Source organism: Nicotiana tabacum, chromosome 1 (genome assembly GCF_000715075.1).
Source record: "Nicotiana tabacum cultivar K326 chromosome 1, ASM71507v2, whole genome shotgun sequence".
In the NCBI taxonomy this organism is placed as follows: Eukaryota; Viridiplantae; Streptophyta; class Magnoliopsida; order Solanales; family Solanaceae; genus Nicotiana; species Nicotiana tabacum.
The window spans coordinates 90,503,455-90,520,716 of NC_134080.1; positions in this window are offsets into that span (position 1 = coordinate 90,503,455).

Consider the following 17,262-nt stretch of genomic DNA (forward strand, 5'->3'; position numbering starts at 1 on the left):
CCTAGTTAACCTTTTTGAGCCTATAGACTTTTATTTGACACCCACATTACAAGCGTATACCCTTTTTGTTCTTAAATTGGAATTGTTTTGATCCTTTTACCTCTTAAAGCACTTTAATAGGAAAATAAGCGCTAAAAGAAGTAAGAGGAGACTATGTGTGGGGTGGATTTTGAGTGAAACCAATGAAAGGAAGAAGGTGCACCTGTTTTTAAAATAATACACCAATAGCGAAAATTGAAAAAGAAAATAAAAGTGAAAAATCTGGAAAAAGAAAAGAAGAACAATATAGATGAATAAATTATTGTCTTGTTCTTGCTAGTGAATAAATTAAAGTAGTGCTTAAAGAAAGAGGGAACATTGTTGGGGGTAATTGTAATTGTGAAATTAAAGTGGATTGAGGAATCTGTGCTTAAGTTATCATGTGATATGTTAAAGTGCTTAGGAGGTTGAGCCACTATTCCTAAATATATCCTACCAGTCCCCTAGCCCACATTACAACCATGAAAAATCCCTAATTGATTTTTGATCGAACAAGCTTACATTAGCAAATATTTACATTAAGGGCAAACTTATGGTACCAATTACATGCATGTGACTTCTTTTGTGAGAGTGAGCGATTTTCTTTGATATATGTGAGCATGAGATTCGAATGTGTGGATTGATTTTACTCTCTTTGCTTTTGTTGTGAGGGCACATGGTTATACGAGGGATAGGTAACATTATTAGTTTTCTCTACGACGTTGGGTGTTCAAGTCACGAGTACATTGTGACATTGAGTCGATTTGTGAGGCTAGGATTATTATAAGCATATCGTTTTTGTTTGAATATTTTTGAAGTATGGCATAAGTTAAAGGGAAGTGTGTGGTGATTGCATATACTAGAGTTTAATTGATGCTATCAACCATGGTCATTGGTGTAGAGTGCTAAAAAGTAGAGTTATTTGTTGGTTGACTCGAGGACGAGAAACGTTTAAGTGTGGGGTGTTAGTAGTCAGCTTAATGTATGCATGTTTTGATATAAATCGCCTCACATTTTTCTCATGTCTTGATGATTTGAGATGTTTAATATGATGATTTGTGCAAAATTGTGGTATTTCTATGTGTAAGAATCATTCATATGCAATTTGGGACGAAATGGTGCGAATTGGAGCAAAATCGGGACAAAAAGGCAAATAGTGAAATTTGAGGGCCACAACTAGCGTGGGCGCTAGCTGTGGCGTAGTTTACAGCAGCTAAAATTTTTGAGTGCTAGGGCAGCGCCCCACGCTGCCCTAGACGCTTGAGACGTGAATATGTCCTATTTCGACTAGGACTCGGTTATTTCGACCCTAAGATGCCTCCAACTCATATAATCTAAACCTATTTTGAAAGGAAGGACGTGATTTTTAGAGGAGAACAAAAAGTACGAAACACCCGATGAGGACATTTTTGAGAGGAAAACACAAGCACAGAGCCGTCGTGGAGGCCAGAATTCATCAAGTTCCATCTTTCTTCCACAAGCTTTTGTAATTTTTATATTTCTTTGTATGATTTGTTGTTTTGCTACCATGTCTATGTGGAGCTAAACTTCACGTTCTAGGGTTGTGGTTCTTTCATGACTATTGTTATTCAGATATTGATCTTGATTTCTTAATTTATCGTATTAGTTTATTTATTTAATCTTGTGCTTAATTATTTAATTTCTTGATCACCTATTGAATACTATCTACGAATCTAGAATTGAACTCGAAAGTGGTAATTCTAAATTGCATATAGGATTGAGTAGAGCAAGTTCTTGAACCTGGGCATCGAGGAATGAATTCGTGGTTAGGATAGACATATACCTAATTGCCTTGCTTGGTTGATGTACTGGAATTATAAATGCGTTCTTGTTGATTCTTACTCCATAGAACTATAGGCGTTAGATTAGCTTGAATAGGAGAGTAAGAACTCGACAGATTCTTATGAGCAATATTAAACCTGTTCACTAATAAACTAGATAAATTAGTTAGTCAATTCAATTGAAGAATACAATAGGAATGTCTGATAGCCCATAAGCCTAGATCGTTTTCATAACATTGATAACATAAAAATCTGCTCTTCTTTTGTTCAAAGTTCATTATTGGTTTTCTTTTTATTTTAATTAGAGTAGAATCAAATACTTCTATGTTTAATTCTTATTTAGATAGTTAGGATATTCTAATTTAGTTAATAGTTAATCACAAGTCCTTGTGAGTTCGACATCCGACTTTTAGTCACTTAATTACTTGACGACAGAATAGGAATAACAAATGATCAAACACAGGATAGGGACAACAAGCGATCAAGTACCGTAAAAATACAAGTAAATAAAATGAAGAAAAGATAACGACTATTGCAAATCAACAAGCCTTTGAATATGGAATGTACAACAAGAATAACAACCGAGGTACCACACCTCACAATCTCATTTCACAAGTCACAATTACAATCTTCCTTATATTACCACGGGAGCCTTGCATTTATTTTTGAAAATATTTTTTCCGAAATAGCTACACGCGTTTTAGCCCCCTTATTTCACTGCGTGGCTTCAAGTAATTTTCTTACTAGCAACATGCATATAAATCCCACCTTATCTCATTGCATGCGCAACAAACCCCATCCTTATGCCACTACATGCATATCACATAACAATAATTAACTCGCGCCACACGTGCCCATATGCCGCAACACTTGCCAAAATCAATAATATCAATATTACCATGACATATAGTCCACAGATCAACCACAATATGAATAAGAATCTCAAAAATAACAAAATGTATGACAAATACTCAATGAGGAAAGATATCTTAATAATCCACAACTTCAACCTCAATGTGTTAATAGCTTTCACAACTTCAACTTCAATAACTCAAAATGAAGGTATTCCCACGAACCGACAACTTCCAATTCAAGCGCATAACATAAATTTAATAAGGAAAGAGCTAGCACAAAATAACAACTATTTCTAAGGCATGAGAATAACTCGACAATTGCATGAATAACATGTCACAACAACTATAAATAAAGGCCCAGGGAAATCTGTGACAATGGAAACTAGAATATATAATAATAATTTCAAATAAGACATGTAGGAGTAAACTAGACAACGAAAGGCAGAATAAATAATTATAATTTCAATTAAGGGTTTAAAAGTAACCTAAGAGTGTCTACCGGTCAAATACTACATATAAGCCCGTGTATACACTTGTCACCTCGTGTACACATCTTTCACATAATTCAAATAGCTTAATCACTCCAAATCCTAAGGGGTAAATCCCTCACACAAAGTTAGGCTCAAATCTAATAAAAATGACTTAATAACATCAAACCATGCAGGAGAAACCAATAACGATAGATAAAGCTATGATTTTCCCCATTTCTCCAAAAGTCAACAGCGGGCGTGCTCGGTCAAAACCCGAGTCAAAGGGTAGATCTTGAGTATCCATAACCTACGAGTCTATATATGTATTTAATTTTCAAATCCATTTCCAATTTGACTCTCAAAACCCATTTTTATTTTTCAAATCTTGGACAAAAATCCCCAAAATATTTCTTTGATTCTCATAAATTTGATGTTAAATCTCATATATAATCATGAAATATATTGGAAATTGATTAAAACTATTTACCCAATGATCGTAATTGAAAATTCCCTCTTCCAATCGCCTCCTACCGAGTTTAGGGTTCTAAAATAAGAGAAATAAGATAAAATCCTGACTTTCTAACCTTTTGTTTAGTTGTAGTTATCGCAATTGCTACATTGGGTTAACAATTGCGAAGAAAGTCTCGCAAGTGCGGCTGCTGGCAGCCTAAGGGGGAAGTCACAAATGCAACATTGGCTTCGCATCTGCTAAGTCTGTCCCAATCGCAAATGCAACGAAATTACGACAAATGCGATACTACCTAGTCTAGCCTATTTTTCGCAAATGCGATCAAGGCATCGGAAATGAGATACATGAGGCCCCTTTGCTATGACCGCAATTGCGATGTTGGTGTTTGTAATTATGACATTAGAGGCACCAATACACCAGCAACCTGATTTAGTTCAAAACTATTCAGAAACACGTCCGAAACTCATTCAAGCACCCGGGGTTCCAAATCAAACATCCACACGGTCTAAAAACATCATAAAAAATCTCTCGCATGATAAAAAAACAAAAATAACATCTAAAACTACGAATCAGACATCAAAATGAATGAATTTCAAAAGAATAATAACCTCTAGAATTGCAACCAAGCGTCCGAATCATATCAAACTAACTCTAAATGACACCAAATTCACAGACAAGATCCAAATAGCAAAACGGACCTATTCCAAGTCCCAAGACAAAATTCCTAACCCAACAGTCAAAAGTCAACCTACGATCAAATTTGGAAAAACTTCTAAACTTCAAATTACCTACATTCGGCAAAATAAGTCAAATCAACCTAGGGATCTTCAAATTTTATTTCGGGCATAAGCCCAAGTCCAAAATCACGATACGAACCTATTGGATCCATCAAAACACTGTTCTAGGGTCATTTTCACAAAACTGAAACTTTGGTAAACATTTTTAATTTAGGCTTTTGAACCAAGAATCAAAGGGTCCAAATCAATCCAAATTCCTGGAGTGAAACTAATCAACCCTGCAAGTCATAAAATCACAAATAGACATGTGTGAATCATAAAAAAGGAAAAATGGGACTCAAGTACATAATACGACTAGTTGGATCGTTACATTATCCCCCTCTTAAAATAAATGTTCATCCTCGAACATGCATAGACACATACCTGAAGTGACAAAAATGTGTGGATAACGACTCCGCATGTCATGCTTGATGTCCGATGTTGCCTCCTCGACCGGATGACCCCTCAATTGAGCCTTCACTGAAGCAATGCTCTTTGACCTCAACTTTCGGACCTGCCAATCTGTGATGGCCACCGACTCCTCAACATATGTCAAATCCTTGTCCATATGGACTGAGCTGAAATCTAATAGATAGGAAGATCACCATAATACTTTCGGAGAATGGAAACATGGAACACCAGGTGAACTGCTGATAAGCTGGGTGCCAACGCAAGTCTGTTGGCCAACTCACCAACTCTCTTAAGGATATCAAAAGGACTAATATACATAGGGCTCAAATTTCCCTTCTTCCCAAACCTCATCACACCCTTCATGGGTGAAACCCACAGCAAAACCCTCTCTCTCACTACAAATGCAACATCACGAGCCCTTCGATCAGCATAACTCTTCATCCTTGACTGTGTTGTACGAAGACTATCCTGAATCAACTTGACTTTATCCATGGCATCCCAAACCAAATCAGTGCCTAACAACCTAGCCTCACCCTGGCTCGAATCAACCAACTGGATAATGGCAATGTCTCCCATATAAGGCCTCATAAGGAGCCATCTGGATACTTGATTGGTAGTTGTTATTGTAGGCGAACTCTGCAAGCGGTAGAAACTGATCCCATGAACCTCAAAATCCATAACACATGGCATTAGAATATCCTCCAATATCTGAATTCTGCACTCGGATTGCCCATCCGTTTGGGGGATGAAATGTTATACTCAACTCAACCCGTGTGCCTAACTCACACTACACGAATCTCCAGAAATGCAATGCGAACTACATGCCTCGATCAGAGATAATGGACACCCAAGAACCATGAAGACAAATGATCTCACAGATATAATTCTAAGCTAACTGATCTAAAGAATACGTAGTCACCACCAGAATAAAATGTGCCGACTTGGTCAGCCTATCCATAATAACCCACATTAAGCCAAATTTCTTCAAAGTCTGTGCTATCCCAATAACAAAATCCATGTTAATACGCTCCCACTTCCAATTGGGAATCTCATGTCTTTGAAGCAAATTGTCCAACCTCTGATGGTCATACTTCAACTTCTAATAGTTCAAGCACCGAGCCACATACTCCACTTTGTCCTGCTTCATTCTTCTCCAGTAGTGCTGCCTGAAATCCTGTTACATCTTAGTGGCATCTAGATGAATGGAGTACAACGGACTGTGGTCCTCCTCAAGGATCTGCCGCGCCCCCTTTTTCCCCCTTCTGGACGGAGAGGGGTTTCCGGGTTTTGACATTCATGGGGTGTAATGACTCATTTCGTCTTTGGAAATTGGGTATTTTGAAGAGTCACCACCTAATGATTTAAGGGGCATTAGGACACCTATAGAGTTCATTTACAACTATGCTTGATAACCAGAGATTGGGTAAGGGATAGAAATTATCCTAAGAGGAATGTGTTAGGCACCCCTCAGGATCCACTAGTGTGGTTCCTGGCTAGATAGTTTTTGTGAATTTGTACAATTAGAAAGTAAACAAGTAAGGCTCAAGCAAGAGGGGATTTAAGTTAAACACACAAGCGATTGAAACAATTATTGAAAGGCAAGGTTTGAAAGAATTATAGACTAAACATGTTTGTAAAAAATAAAAGGGGGTCCTAGGCTTGTTTATAATATGGATCACCTCAATGCAATATCCGGTATGACACTCCTCAAAAGAGGGGATACACGTGGTATTAACGCACCGGTCATCATATCCATATCTACCTTTCCCACCCCGTTAAGGTATTAAAGAGCGGATTGGTCTCGACTTCTATTTCATGCTATTACACGTCCCATTCCAAATAGTTCCGGAGGAATTTAGGACTACTATTCCTATAAGAGGTAGAATTTTAGGCTGACTCTTAAGTAAAAAGGCAAAAAGGCTAGGCGATATATAGAAAATATGTAGGACTGCATTTAGAGGGAAACATGTAAGCAGCTATAAGGCTCATGTATACCTCCACAAATAAAGCACATAAATAGCACGACTTAAACACACTTAAGGTATGAGTTTTAAAATATACTAAAGCAAGAGTTTGAGTCAGAGCCAGATTCTTTATATAACTCAGAAAAGAAGTCCAAATCAGGTCTGCATGTTGGTTGTAGCAATTGGTTATTAACAAAGGCAGTTCCAGTTTTATTTAAGTAGTTACCTAAGGCTAGCCTAGGCGTAATAGTGAAGTCCTATAAGCATGATATCTATATTGATGCAGTAAAGCAGTGCTTAATTTTAAACAGGCAATTTGGATCCTATAGGCATGCTCTCTAATGATATGGCTTAACACGAAAAGAGTAGGTTATTTATTCTGATTCACGCAAGCATGAGTCAAACAAATTTTAACTAAGCTGGTTTTAGACCTTATAGGCATGATCTTTAAGGGAAATGATTCTGGATACATACTGTAATGAAAATTGAACTTCAATTGGTTTTAACCCTATAGACATGATATCTAATTACAAAGCTGATTTTTTAACCCTATGGGCATGATATCTAATTACAAAGCTGATTTTTTAACCCTATAGGCATGATAACTAATTATAGCCATTTAGATCCTATAGGAATGGTATCTAAGTGTGGAAGTAAAACATGCAGAATTTATTTTAAATCATAGCAAACCCTATAGGCATGATATCTACCCAATTTACCTCACATGCAACTACCCACCCTTTTAACTAATCAACCCATAACTGTTTACAAATTATTACATCCCAAATGATTGAATTACAAAAGAAGTACAGAAATGAGAAATTACAACCAAAGGAAGCCTGATCTTAACTTCCTCTCTGAGTTATGTAATGAATCACTTCAATGCCAAAATTTCAAAGACTTTCTCACACCTGGGTGTGTCAAAGGTCCCTAAGGATCTCAAGGGATCTCGGGCAATGCTTACACCCAGGTTTGCATAGCCAGACAGAGATGAGTGCAGTGTGGAAGGGACAGCCCTTATGTGTCCAAGTTCAGAGGGAGCTCAAGGGTCCCAAGGCAAGGATCACACAAGAGGGGCAGAACCTAGGTTCTAGGAATATAGTGGAAGTGCAGAACATAGTTGAAAAAGATTTTGTTTAAAATTAGACTGGCAAGTTCATTTGAAAGTAATCAGTAGCAGAAGTGTTTGAAATCAGTTGGGGTAATGAACAAAACTCAAACACACAGAATCAGTAGTCACACAAAGGAGTCAAGAGGTTTTGGGGATACATTGTCTGTAGGCACATAACCCCAACCGGGGCCTAGTCTGGTCATGCACAACAATAGCTGATGTTGGCATGGCCACAAAAGAGCCAAAGGAACACAAACACATAGAGGGGATATGGGGTTTGAGATTCATAATGTAGCAAGTATACAACGAGTGACTGACATATCACACACATAGGGAAGCATTAAAGGAGAAGGGAACATATTACAACATGCTAATAATGTGACTTGAATACAAAAAAAAAACATTAGCAGAAGTAGACAAGAATAAGAAACTGAGGCAACTAGAGAAAGCATGTTGTTGTTGAGGCTTAAAAATTAACTAGGACATACCAGTAGAGAAACAAAGTGCAGAAAGGAAAAGTAAGCAAGATTCCACAGTCTAGCCTTGGCTTTCAGCTGGCTAGATAAAGCAGCAGAACAAGTAGCAGTAAAGAAAGAGAGAGTTTTTGAGTGTAAGTGTGTGTCTTGAACTCAAATTGTTTGTGTTTTTGAAAGAAGAGAGTGTGGGTATTTATATATTGAAACAAGTGAAGAATAAGGTAATAAGTAAAATCTTAACACAAACATGGGAATAATCATAATTAGTATCAATTAACACAAGTGATTCCCTTCAATTAAGGAATCACTACTTAACGGATACTGGCAGGTTTAATTAAGGAAAGGAATCAGTTTTGGACAGATTGATTATTGTCATATAAGGGGGCATTAAAAGTATGAAGTAAACAATTAATACTTTGTACAAAAAATTATGCTCAGTTTTGGGAAAGGATTCAGCAAGATCAAACATCACGGTAAAGGAAAGAAATCAATTAATTTTAAACAAATGAGTAAAAAATTAGGGTTTATAAAGGAATCCTTTGCAATCATTCGTAAGATTGAGGGAGTCAGAATCAATCAAGAAAGGGTCATGATTTTGCACCTCAACACATAAATAGCAAGGAATGAACAGGCGTGCAGGGTCAAACATGTTGACAAAAAGAAGCAACACAAACATATAGTAGCATTAAGGGTAACCTAGGATTCAGTAGTAAGAAAAATATTCAAAGCACAGTAGTCAAGTAGGTCAAGTAGTCACGTAGAATCAACAGTGAAGAAGAACATAGTAACAGGTAAGAGAGTCAGAAGCAAGTAAAGGTTTCATAGTAACAAGTGAGGCAAACCTTTTAAGAAATTAGGGCTTCAATAGTAGCCGGGTTTAAGAGATGATAAGAACTCAAAATCAGATAAGTCAGACAAGGAAAAGAGAGTTAGAAACAAAGAACTTAATCAAACAAGTACACATTTAAACAAACAGTTTCAGAACTCGGATAAGACCAAAAGGACCTAGGGTTTTCAACATGCTGAATCAAGTAGAAGGAAAGCATAAATAGGTTGTTTGAACGTAGTAAAATTGTAAAACAACACCAAAAATCAGAGAAGAGATCTTTAAAAGAAGTTAAGAGAAACCCTAATCGTTGAAAAAATGAAGAGTCATTTTGAAAGAAAATCAAAGAACCTTCAAGAAAACACTTATGAAAATCGTAATAAGCACAGATCTAAGATAGATCTAAAAGAAAATTAAAAGACCTTAAAATAGGGTTTCAGAGAACCCAGAAAAGGTGAGAAAGACTTTGAAAGTTACCGATCTAACTAGAAAAAGTCAAGGATCTGCATTGAACGACCATGGATGGCTGGAGAAAGACTAGAGACAGAGGTTGAACAAGGAATGGACCAGGTCTCTTTGAGATATGGCCATGAAATCACGGAAGCAAACATGCAGGAGCCATGGGAAGCCGATACACCTCTCAAATGGCCATGAGAGGCCATGGATTAGGCAGGGATTGAGGTGAATTAGGGTGGAATTAGATGGCGGCAACTAGGGTTCATGTGAGGTTGCAGATATAATTGAGAGGGAAGGGATTCAGAGGCAGCGGGTGGTAGAAAATGAGTTAGGGTAAGGGGTCATTTGGAGTTAAAAATGAAAAGGGGGAACGGTGGCTGTTGATCTGAACGATCAACGACCCAGATTTAAAAGGGTAGGTGGGGAATCCGGGTTGGGTTGATTTAATTGGGTTAGGGGTCGGGTTAAAATTGAATTTGGGCTAGGGAAATTGGGGCCTGATTTGGGTTATAATTGAAAACTAATTTGGGCTAAACTTTAAATAGCCACTTTTACCTTTTAATTTATAATAAATAGTAAATAAATGTTTGAAAACAAACTGAAAGCACTAAAATTATTTATAATATATAATTAACAATCTATAAATATAGGATCCCATTTTATAAACATGAGATAAATTTAAACCTAAAATGGCTAATATTGCAATTTTGTGCAATTAGCTTTAAAAAAATACTAAATGAAACTGTAAAAATTACCTTAGCCATATTTTGGTATAAATATAAGAATACAATAAATGAATCATCAAAAATAATAATTTTGGAAATAATGTTGAGATTTTGTGGATAAAAGAGGGAAAAATAAATCAATTTAAACCTTTAAAACATATGGCAAAATAGTAAAACATTGGACATGCTTATATATGCATATATGCTACTTTGAAGGTATTTTGTATATTGAAAATATATAGGGAAATATTGGGCATCAACAGCTGCCCCTCTTTACCTGGGAAGGATAGAGGAGTTTTCGAGTAAAGAAATGATGGCCAATTTTGACCGAACGATACGGTTCGAAGAAGTTAGGCCACACCCTGGCTTCTGATCTACCTACATATCCCTGGTTTTACTGGAATCAGGGCAGGGTGAGTGGACGGCTTGTGGTAATGGTTAAGGTTTGATATGGCTTGGGGAACTGGAGCGGGATTGCTCCTGCTGGGATGGCCGTTGCTCTCCGATTTACCTGCAATGAAACAATACAAGCGTATTCGGTACATAAATTTAAACATGATGCAAATTCCCATCGTACCATGAATATTTTCTTTGGATGGTTAGGATAACGTCCTTAGACCATAACGTCCTGGACCATGAAGCGTATGATAAAGGATTCGCAGGCCATAAAATGATGCTCTCGGGCTATGCGGATGGTGCCTCCAAACCATTATGCCTTTGAATAATGATATGAAAAAAAGATTGAAAGGGATCCTCAGGCCATGACATGGTATTCTCGGGCTATGAAGATGGTGCCTCCAAACGATGACACCTTCGGATGAGTTGGCGATATATCAGCCCATGAAGGATGCAGTATTATAATGCGGATAAGACAGAGCTTTGTCTTGCAAATTGAAGGGTAGAGCTTAGCCCATAAGAAAAACGAAATAAATAGTGCTTGGGATAGTGCTTAGTTTCGAAGAAAATGGGAGGCAGATCTTAGCCTCGGAAGGCAAAATAATAGCCTTATGCAAGATGCAAATGCAGAGAGAGGTAGAGCTTAACCTCGGAAGGCAGAATGGTAGCCTTATGCAGGATGCAGATGGAGACAGCGTTTAGTCTCGGAAGGCAAGATGGTAGCCTTATGTAGATTGGAAGGCAGAATAGTAGCCTTATGCAATGCAGATGCAAATGGAGACAACGTTTAGTCTTGGAAGGCAAAAAGGTAGCCTTATGCAGATCGAAAGGCACAATAGTAGCCTTATGCAATGCAGATGCATATGGAGACATCGTTTAGTCTTGGAAGGTAGAAAGGTAGCCTTATGCAGAAAGCAAATGCAGCTGGAGACAGCGTTTAGTCTCGGAAGGCAGAATGGTAGCCTTATACGGATTGGAAGGCAGAATAGTAGCCTTATGCAAAACGAAAAAACGAATGATAGTGGAGTTTTCCTATCTGATAGCAGATTGCGATATTGTGATTACTGAGAGCATGGTGACTATAGAGCATTACTTGTGTGTGCTGATAGTAAATATTGGCAAGTGCAAATGATTCGTAGAGTTGTATTCTCGAACGATGTTTGTCCCGTGGGCGTATAGTGTGTTTAAAGAATTTGCAATCCTAGTGCCTGCATCTAAAGAAAGATCGTGAGTTTTGTAAGGGGGGGAAGGTTAGTTCGTATCCCCGTTGGCTTTGCTTGACTTTGATCTGGTGACACTCTATGTATCATTGGGGTAGCATTGCTAAACAAAGTAGTTTCGATAGTAAACATGCATGATTTTGTAAAAGTATGGAATAAGTGTGTAATAAAAAATAGCTTTTATTTGAACCGACGACTATGACGTAGCTCGGGACATTGCAACCTATCCCGCTACAAAAATTTGAGGATCCTACTAAAAATTCTGCCTCAGTTTGATGGGTTGATGCTTCTGACTGTTTCTTGCAATGATAGGCTGAAATTACTCCTCAAAATTCTGCCCCAGATTCCAATTGTGGGGGGAAATGAAAATTTTATTGAATTGTGACCTAACCCATAGGGCTGCCTACGTATCCCCTCTTAAACTGGAATCAGGTCAGGCGTAGTTCAATTTACATCATATAAGGAAAGCATAAAGATTACACATAGTAACGCTTGACTGCATCTGAATTAATCGGCTTTGGCCAGACTTCTCCATCCATTTCTGCAAGTGTGAGGGCTCCTCCTGTTATAACCCGGTGAACCATGTATGAACCCTTCCAGTTAGGAGAAAACTTCCCCTTAGCCTCATCTTGATGCGGAAAATTTTCTTTAACACCAGCTGCCCCGGTGTGAATTATCTTGGCTCGACTCTTTTGTTGATGGCTCTGGACATTCTACTTTGATAGAGTTTACCGTGGCAAACTTCATTCATTATTTTTCCATCTATAAGGGCTAGTTGTTCATAACGACTTTTTACCCACTTTGCGTCGTCGAGCTCAGCTTCTTGTATGATCCTTAAGGAAGGAATTTCTACCTCAGCGGGAATGACAGCCTCTGTACCGTAAACCAGCATATAGGGGGTTGCCCTTGTTGATGTGCGAACTGTGGTGCGATACCCCAATAGAGCAAATGATAACTTTTCGTGCCACTACTTATGCTTCTCTATCATTTTCCTCAATATCTTCTTGATATTCTTATTGGCGGCTTCTGCAGCTCCATTCATTGAGGCCTGTAGGTTGTGGAATTCTTGTGTCTGATCTTGACAGTTTCACACATAGCTTTCATTATGTCGTTGTTGAGGTTGGAGCCATTATAAGTAATGATTGACTCTGGAATTCCAAATTGACAAACAATGCGGTCGCGGACAAAGTCTGCCATGACATTCTTAGTCACTGCTTTGTAAGACGCTGCTTCTACCCACTTGGTGAAATAGTCTATGGCTACCAGGATAAACTTGTGTCCATTGGAAGCGGCGGGTTTGATTGGTCTAATAACATCCATCCCCCAAGCAGCGAACGACCATGGTGAGCTTGTTGCATTAAGCTCATTCGGAGATACCTTTATCATGTCTGCATGTATCTGACAACGGTGGCATTTCCGGACATACCGGATGCAGTTCCTTTTCATAGTCATCCAAAAATAACTAGCCTATAGTATCTTCTTTGCTAAGACAAAACCGTTCATATGTGGATCGCAAGTCCCAACATGAACTTCCTCTAGTAGCCTAGAAGCTTCCTTTGCGTCGACATGCCTTAGTAGTCCCAAATCAGGAGTTCTCCTATACAGGATTCCTCCACTATGAAAGAATTTGTTGGCCAATCTCCGAAGTGTGCGTTTCTGAGTAGGATTTGCAAGCTCTAGGTACTCTCCTTTTGCCAAATACTCCTTGATATCATGAAACCAAGGCTTTCCGTCTACTTCTTCTTCAACATGGGCACAGTAAGTTGGCTAATCATGGATCTTTACTGGAATGGAATCAATGAAATTCTTGTCTGGATAATGTATCATAGATGACAGGGTAGCCAATGCATCGGCGAACTCATTCTGGACCCTGGGAACATGTTGGAATTCCGTCTTTGTGAACCTCTTTCTTATTTCCTGTACATGATGCATATACAGGTATCTTGGAGTTCTTGGTTGCCCATTCTTCTCGCACCTGATGTATAAGTATATCTGAATCTCCAATCACTAGCCACTCTTGAACGTTCAAGTCAATGACCATTTTGACTCCTAAGATGCAGGCTTCATACTTGGCCATATTATTGGTGCACGGGAACCTGAGTTTGGCAGACATCAAATAATGCTGACCGGTTTCTGATACTAGGACTGCTCCTATACCAACTCCTTTGAAATTTGTTGCTCCATCGAAAAACATTCTCCAACCGTCATAGGATTCTGCAATGTCTTCTCCTATGAATGATACCTCTTCATTAGGAAAACACGTTTTTAGGGGTTCGTATTCTCCATCCACGGGATTATCAGGAAGGTGGTCTGCTAGTGCTTGTCCCTTGACCACTTTTTGAGTTATGTAGACAATGTCAAACTCACTCAACAGGATTTGCCACTTGGCTAGCTTTCCATTGGGCATGTCTTCTGAAAGATGTACTTTAAAGGATCCATCCTTGATATGAGATATGTAGTATAGGCACAAACGTAATGCCTCGGCTTCTATGCTACCCAGGTCAAAGCACAACATGTGCTCTCCAACAGAGAATACCGGGCCTCGTATGGGGTAAACTTCTTGCTGATATAATAAATGGCCTGCTCCTTTCTCCCCGTTTCATCGTGTTGCCTCGAACGCAGCCGAAAGCTACATCCAATACTGCAAGGTATAGTAATAATGGTCTACCTGGCTCGGGCAGGACTAAGACTGGTGGTTTTGACAGGTACTCCTTGATTCTATTGAAGGCCTTTTGGCAGTCATCAGTCCATTTGGTAGCGACGTCCTTCTTCAACATCTTAAAGATTTGCTCACAAATAACTGTAAACTGTGCTATGAATCGGCTGATGTAATTGATCCTTCCCAATAAGCTCACCACATATTTCTTGTTCTTTGGTGGTGGCAATTCTTGAATATCTTTGACTTTTGATGGATCCAGTTCTATTCCTTGGTGACTCATAATAAACCCAAGCAATTTTCCAGCAGGGATTCCAAATGCGCACTTTGCGGGATTAAGTTTCAGGTTATACCTTCGCAATCTATTGAAGAACTTCCTTAAATATTCCATGTGATCAGTGGCCTTCTTGAACTTGGTGATGACATCATCTATGTACACCTCAATCTCCTTGTGTATCATATCATGGAAAATGGTAGTCATGTCCCTCATGTAGGTGGCCCCTACATTCTTCATGCCGAACGACATCATCTTGTAACATTACATTCCCCATGGCGTAATGAAAGCCGTTTTCTCAACATCTTCTTCATCCATCTAGATTTTATGATAACCAGCGAAACAATCTACAAATGACTACAGCTCATGCTTGGCGCAATTGTCAATCAGGATATGTATATTCAGCAAAGGGAAGTCGTCTTTTGGACTGGCCCGGTTGAGATCCCGGTAGTCGACACAGACTCTGACCTTCCCATCCTTATTTGGCACTGGTACAATGTTGGCTAACCATGTCGAGTATTCTACTACCCTGAGAACCTTAGCTTTGACCTGCTTGGTGACTTCTTCCTTGATCTTCAGACTGATATCAGGTTTGAACTTTCTGTGCTTTTTCTTTACTCGCGGACATGTTGGATCGGTTGGTAGTTTATGAGCCACAATAGACGTACTCAGCCCAGTCATGTCATCATACGACCAGGCGAATATGTCCTCCTATTCCTTTAAAAATTCAGTGTATTATTCCTTTTCTGATGGCGATAGGTGAACGCTGATTCGTGTTTCCTTGACGTTTTATACATCTCCCAAATTTACAATTTCGGTCTCGTCCAGGTTGGACTTAGGTCTGTTCTCAAAGTTCTTAACTTCTTTGACAATCTCATCTGGTATGTCATCTTACTCTGAATCAATGTCCATTTGTTGCATTGTCTTATTGCATGTCACAGTCATTAGTTCATCAAGATAAGTAATAGTAATGTTGTATAAGTAAAGTAATGAGAGAAAATTATAATGAGTGTTGATTTATAAGAAAAGTCAAAATGCTTTGATAAATTGCATAACTTTTTCGAACAATGAAGATCTTATTTCGAGAATTGAAAATGTGAAAAGAAAATCATTTAGTAAATAAAACAGTAAATGATGCTTGCTTTAGCCTTGCTACCCCGAGGCTCATCGTGCTCTGGTTGTCTTGATGGTCCAATTGTTGAGGTGTGCCCCTTTGCTCGCAGCCTATATGGAAGGGCCTTCCTCCCCCTCCTTCTCGAGAACAACACAACAATTCACGTCATTGTCTTCTAGGAACAATTTCTTCACCGCTGTAAGTGCTTCTTCTTCGTCTGATCCATAAACAATGTCAGCCTGCTGGAAAATCTATTCCAGATGCGGTATTGGCTGCTCCAGTGGATAGTAAGGACCGCGCCATGATGGTGAGCAGTTGTTGAATTCTTCCCAGGTGCAATCATATTCCAAACCGAAGGTAGTGCCATGCTTCTTGAGTTTTATGGGCTTGGCGATTCCTTGGAGGTTCTTGTCGAGCCCCTTGATTCCTTTACTTACTTCAATGCCCCGAATCCGGCTAGTCAATTTCTTAAGTTCCTCAGCCTGGTTCCTGAAAAGCAGATCCTTTTCATTAGACTCGGGTGTGCTTGAGATAGGTTGGGTGGAGTGTGGCATGGTTTCTACGTAGATAGGGGAGTTATAGTGGCCTAGTGTGTGGGTGTGGAAATGGTCATTTGTGGAATTTTGAGGTTCTAGGATAAGTAGTGGAATGTTGTTTGGGATATGGTAAGTGTTGCATTGGGTTTTTGGTGGAACAGTGTGATGGTGAGGAGCGGGATGATTCTGTTACTTTGGGATGTTTTGAGGAGGTGTAGGGTTTTGAGTGTTGGGAAAACTGATATCTGGGGTGCTGAGGGAAAATGATAGGCTTGCCAGATTCCGAACCTGATCGAGCTCTTCTTGGAATTTCAGTAGCTTCGGTTCAATTTGGGATACATTCTCCTTAGTAACCTGAGTACCATGGCCATTAGTGGCCTCTACCTGTTGAGTTGGATTCTCCTTCCTGACGTCGTTCAAATCTTCCATCTTGCTTTTGTTCTTGTTTTTAACAGGACTAAGATGAGGAGTGGGTGGAGGGCCCCTGGATCTCGTGGAATAGGATGATGATACCAGAGTGCACGAAATAACCTTTGGGGAGGGGAATAATAAAACAAAAAGTAAAAACAAAAGGTAACCAAGTTAGTGAGGATCATGAAAAGTATTGCAATATTTAAACACATAGTGCGGGAATGTAAATTGTGTCCTAATTTGGGGACCTCTTTGACCCGAGATACGCCTAGTGACAAGTTGATTTGGAGAACTTAG